Source organism: Bubalus bubalis, chromosome 16 (genome assembly GCF_019923935.1).
Source record: "Bubalus bubalis isolate 160015118507 breed Murrah chromosome 16, NDDB_SH_1, whole genome shotgun sequence".
In the NCBI taxonomy this organism is placed as follows: Eukaryota; Metazoa; Chordata; class Mammalia; order Artiodactyla; family Bovidae; genus Bubalus; species Bubalus bubalis.
In genome coordinates, this window is record NC_059172.1 from 1,901,601 (window position 1) to 1,907,667 (window position 6,067).

Here is a 6,067-nt window from a genome sequence, read left to right on the forward strand (position 1 = left end):
TATAACTTCATTGCTAACACCAGCAAGCGGGTACTCTTTCTGCCCCTTTCTGATGCCTATGTCAGAATCTTTCTCTATCTCCATTATACTTTAATAAAACTTTATTACACAAAAGCTCTGAGCGATCAAGCCTCGTCTCTGGCCCCGGATTGAATTCTTCTCCTCCGGGGGCCAAGAATCCCGGTGTATTCGCGTGATTCAACCACAACCTTTCATCTTGGGGGCTCGTCTTGGATCCTTCAGGACAAGGTAATGATGCCTGGAGCTTTAGTTCTTTGTTCTCTTAGCGAACACGATTTCTGCTGTGCTTTACTAACTCTACCGTGTGCTTGCGTGAATGAATGACATGCCCTGCGTGAAGCAAGTAAGGAGCCCTGCTCTGCAGTTCCACAGTGATCTCATACGGCTTATGGCAGAAACCTGTTGGGGCATTATACCAACCCGCCAATGCCAAGAGGCACCCAATGTCTCCTTCAAGAACCGACCAGAAGTGGGCAAAGCGTGTGGACCGAACTCTCCTTTCTTGGTCAAACTTTTCGATCTCTTTGACCATTTCATAACTCCTTGGGAATTAGAAGTACTAACCTAATCTATTGGATCATAGACTTTCAAGGGACTTGTGATCTATACTGTTATTGTATACTGTGGCTTAGGTCCCAAACTTGAATTGGTAGTCAAGAAAGCGCCTAGCCTCGCTAGGAATCGAAAGTTCGGAAGCTAGATGGAGCTCTAGCTCCCAGAACATCTCTGAGGTTAAAGGTTATTCAGACTGGGATTACAATGGGTTTTTTTCTTTGGTAACACCGACTCTTAGTAGATCAGAGGAGGCTGTTATACTGGTGTGGTGATGCTTGGAAAGGACATCTCAGTTTTATGTTCGTGTCGGTCTTATTGTGGTCAGGAAATACTCAGGGTTGTGCACAGGCACTCAGGTGATGAATATAGCGGTCTTAGCTTGGGTGGCATTCCGGAAGATTACTCTGATTCACCCTGGGTGACATCAGAGGCAAGCAAGGTTAAAGGTGAAGAGCTGGACGTCAAGTAGGGATGCTATCAAGTCTACCCCTGGTACATCCCCACCCCATCTCGGTGGTAGAACCGGGAGGGACGAGTACGGCGCCTGCGTCGGTAAGGGACAGACTAAGTCCGACCAGGAAGGAAAAGCTTTTGGTGTAACGTCTGTCTACACCCCCATCTAGAGCAGGGAGGGACGCCTCCGGTAGAAAAAATGGCGCTGGTCGCTTTTTTTCTCTCTTACAGATGGGAGCTAACAATTCCAGCCTCACTCCTTTGAACTGTATCCTAAAAAAACTGGGATAGATTTGATCCCCAGGGCTTAAAGAAGACACACCTGGTCTTCCTATGTGATACTACATGGCCACGATATCCATTAGAAGACGGCGAACGGTGGCCAGTTGGAGGGTCTCTTAAGTATAATACTGTTCTACAATTAGACCGGTTCTGTAAGGAACAAGGGAAATGGGTAGAAGTAGCATATGTGTTGCCCTTTTACTCTCTGCGAAATATGTCCGACTTATGTCCTAAGGGTATAGATTTGGGCGTGAAACCTTCAGCTCCCTCCTGTCCTCTTACTCTGCCCCCATGCTGGGGACTCCAAACTGGGATTCAAACTGCCCACGTGGAGGTCCAAACAACTCCTGTCTCAGTACGACCTCAGACTACTCTGGTTTCAGTAGAAACTCAGACCATGGAAGTAAGAGATGAGATGGAAGACAGGAGACAAAGAGAAGAGGAAAAACAGGTTTCTCCAATCTATCCCTGGGATCATATGCGCAGAGCAGCCAGAGAGACTGAGGAACAGCCACACATGCTGTTGCCTCTTTATGAAACACCCACCGGGAGAAATAATCAGTCTGTGAGAGTTAATAAGCCTTTTTCTTATCAAGAAATACAAAGAATCAAGGAGGATCTGGGAGACTATTTAGATGACCCAGAAAAATATATTAGAGCTTTTAAAGGTGTTACTCTGCTTTATGACCTCACTTGGAAGGATGTGATGTATATCTTGGGACAAACGCTGACTCCCAAGTCAAAGACTCGAGTTTTGGGAAAAGCAGTTGCTTATGGAGATGAATGGCTTGGTAATGAATCAGTAGGGAAGAGGGAGAACAAGATAGCAGCCCTCCCCACTGGGAATCAGGCGGTCCCAACTATAGAACCAGACTGGGACTACAACACAGCTAAAGGAAGATGGGATCAGAGTCATTTTGTTAGATGTATTCTTGAAGGACTTAGGCAGGCGTGTTCTAAGCCTTTAAACTATGGCAAATTGGCAGATATGGAACAGGAGGAGAAGGAAGCTCCTGGTAAATTCCTAGATAGACTGAGAGAAGGCCTTCGCAGATTCACTGAGATTGATCCTGAAAGTGAAGAGGGAAAAGTGATCTTAAAGAATAGATTTCTCACTCAGTAGGCTCTAGATATCCGCCGTAAGCTATTAAAACAGGCGTATGGACCAAATCAGTCTTTAGATACTCTGTTACAACTGGCTCAGACAGTCTATTATGATAGGGAATATGAGGAAAAGAAAGAAAGGCAAAAAAATTACAAAGGAAAAGGCTGAAGCCTTCGCCATAGCCATGAAAAACGTTCTTAAACAGCCTGAGAAAAATGCCCAGAGGGGCCCAGGTGAAAAGGGATGGGCTTGCTATTACTGTGGAAAGGAGGGGCGCCTCAAGCGGGATTGCCCTCAGGCATCTAAGCCGCCCCCGGCTCCATGTCAGGTCTGCAAAGGACCACACTGGAAGAGAGACTGCCCCCAGAAGCGTAGGTCTCCAGGGTCGGACTCTCAAGACAATCAGGACTGAAGGCGCCCCGGGGGTCCCCACACAAGCTCCCGTCCTAATAACACCTGAGGAACCCTGGGTATTAATAATTGTGGGAGGCCAATCCATCGATTTCCTTTTAGATACTGGGGCAACTTATTCTGTGCTTACTGAAGCCCCTGGCCCACTTTCTTCCCGATCCGCTTCCGTAATGGGACAGTCTGGACGAGCCAAAAGGTATTATTTCAGTTATTCTTTATCTTGCAACTGGGATTCTGTGCTGTTTTCACACGAGTTTCTCATCGTGCCAAAATCTCCCTCACCCCTTTTGGGAAGGGATATACTGAGCAAGGTCCATGCCTCTGTTTTCATGAATATGGAGCCCTCCCTTTCTCTCCCTTTGGTTGAACAAAATGTAAATCCTAGAGTATGGGCTGATGGAAAATCTGTGGGTCGAGCACAAAATGCTATTCCTGTAGTTGTTAAGCTCAAAGACCCACCCGTATTTCCACATAAGAAGCAGTATCCACTGAAACCTGAAGTTAAGGAAGGGTTAGAACCCATCATCGAAAATTTAAAGGAGCAGGGACTATTAATTCCCTGTAACAGTCCTTGCAACACTCCTATTTTGGGTATAAAGAAATCGAATGGTAAATGGAGACTAGTTCAAGATTTACGAATAATAAATGAGGCTGTAGTTCCTTTACACCCCGTGGTGCCTAATCCTTATACTCTATTGTCTGAAATTCCTGAACGGGCCAAATATTTCTCAGTAATTGATTTAAAGGATGCCTTCTATTCAGTGCCTTTGGCGGAAGAAAGTTAATTTCTATTTGCCTTTGAAGACCCTACACAGCCAGCTTCTCAGTTAACCTGGACAGTTTTGCCCCAGGAATTTCGTGACAGTCCTCACTTATTCAGACAAAGTTTGTCACGGGATCTACAAAACTTTAATAGCTCTGAAGCGGTGGTGTTACAGTATGTAGGTGATATTTTGCTCTGTGCTGAGACAAAGGAAGCTTGTTCGCAAGCCTCAGAAGATTTCTTAAACTTTCTGGCAGGCTGTGGTTACAAGGCATCAAGAGAAAAGGCTCAGCTTTGTCAACAATCGGTTAGATATCTGGGCCTAATCATATCAGAAGGGACTAGGGCCATCGGCCTTGAGACAATTAAACCTATACTAAATCATCCCCTACCTATGACTTTAAGACAATTGAGTGGATTTTGGGGAATCACAGGTTACTGTCACATTTGGATTCCAGGTTATGTGGAATTTGCCCGGCCTTTATATAAACTTATAGCTGAAACTCAGCAGGCCCAAACCGACAAACTGGTTTGGTCTCCAGAAACTCAAAAGGCTTTTAAGATTCTTCAGACTGCTCTCCTGCAAGCTCCAGCTCTGAGCTTGCCCACAGGGTCAGAATTTAATTTGTTTGTCACTGATAGAAAAGGTGTGGCATTGGGAGTTTTGACACAACCCCGAGGGCCTCACCAGCAACCTGTTGCTTATCTAAGCAGAGAATTAGATGTAATTTCACGTGGGTGGCCCACCGCCTAAGAGTAATTGGGGCAGCGGCTTTATTAGCACCTGAAGCTTTAAAAATAATTAATGGATGAAAGCTTACTGTACTGACTTCTCATGATGTGAGTGGAATCTTAAATTCTAAGGTTAATATTTGGATGACAGACAGTAGGCTTCTTAAGTATCAGTCATTGTTGTTAGAAGGACCAGTAACTAAGCTTAAAGTTTGTGGAAATTTAAATCCTGCCACTTTCCTTCCTGAGAAGGAAAATGAAACACCTGATCACGATTGTTCTCAATTCCTAACTTTAAACTATGCAGCTCTGGAGGATCTAAAGGATACCCCATTAGCCAATCCTGACATGGAAATATTTACAGATGGCAGTTCTTTTGTTCAGGATGGAAAGCATAAAGCAGGTTACGCCGTGGTGACTGCTGAACAGGTTTTGGAAGCAAAATCTCTCCCCCAGGGAACCAGTGCTCAGTTAGCGGAGCCTGTGGCCCTGACCCGAGCTCTAAAGTTAAGCAAAGGGCAGCGGGTAAATATCTACACAGATTCTAAGTATGCTTATTTGACTTTACATGCTCATGCTGCAATGTGGAAGGAGAGACAGTTTAAAACAGCAACAGGAGAACCTATTAAGCATTTCAGAGAGATCGAGAGACTTTTAACTGCTATATATTGTCCTAAAGAAGTAGCTGTTATGCACTGCAAAGGGCACAGCAGGGATGGGAGTAAAATAGCCAAAGGTAATCAGCTGGCTGACTGTCAAGCCAGAAAAGTGGCACTTTACGAAACCCCTTCACTACAGACGCCTTTGATCTGGACAGGTCCTGTGGAACAGGAAAAACCACAATATACTGAGAAAGAATTAGAAAGATGTGAGAAACGAGGAGCAAAGATTACTGATAAAGGATGGTTACAGTCCAAGGATGGACGATTAATAATTCCTGAAAATGCTCAGTGGAAAATTCTTAAGGGTTTACATCAGAGTTTTCATTTGGGTGCCGAGAGTACTTACCAGATGGTTTCTCGTTTGTTTGAAGGTAAAAATGTAATGAAAACTTTAAAGGATATTATCAAAAGGTGTGAGATTTGTCAAAAAAAATAACCCAAAGACTGAAAAGCTAGCAAAATCTGGATTACAACGAAGTGGGAAGTATCCTGGAGAGGATTGGGAAAATGATTTTACTCATATGCCAAAAGCTAATGGATATTCCGAGCTCGGAAGTAGTTATGGAACGAGAACGATGCCCCTTTTTCCTAGGCAACATAATTCTCCTAAAAGAAAAGGGGGGAATGAGAGAGTCAGTTCCTAGGCAGGTTGATAGGATGTCTAGGGGTCCCCAAGGAGAGAGAGGTCTGGAATTCTCAAGGAGGAAGAAAGGACAAACTTTTTTTCTTTCTCCACATTCCTTAGGATTATATAACAATAATGTATCCTGCCTAAGGACAGTCTTTGGATTCAACCTTCTGTTATCTTAAAGTGTAAATTATGGGAGTAGACCTGGTCTTTACTAGGATGTATCTTGCCTGAGGACAGTGTTATCTTAAAATGTAAATTATGGGAGTAGGTCTGATGAGGTCTTTACAACCTCCAGACATTCTTTGGAGTATATAACTTCATTGCTAACACCAGCAAGCGGGTACTCTTTCTGCCCCTTTCTGATGCCTATGTCAGAAGCTTGCTCTATCTCCTTTATACTTTAATAAAACTTTATTACACAAAAGCTCTGAGCAATCAAGCCTCGTCTCTGG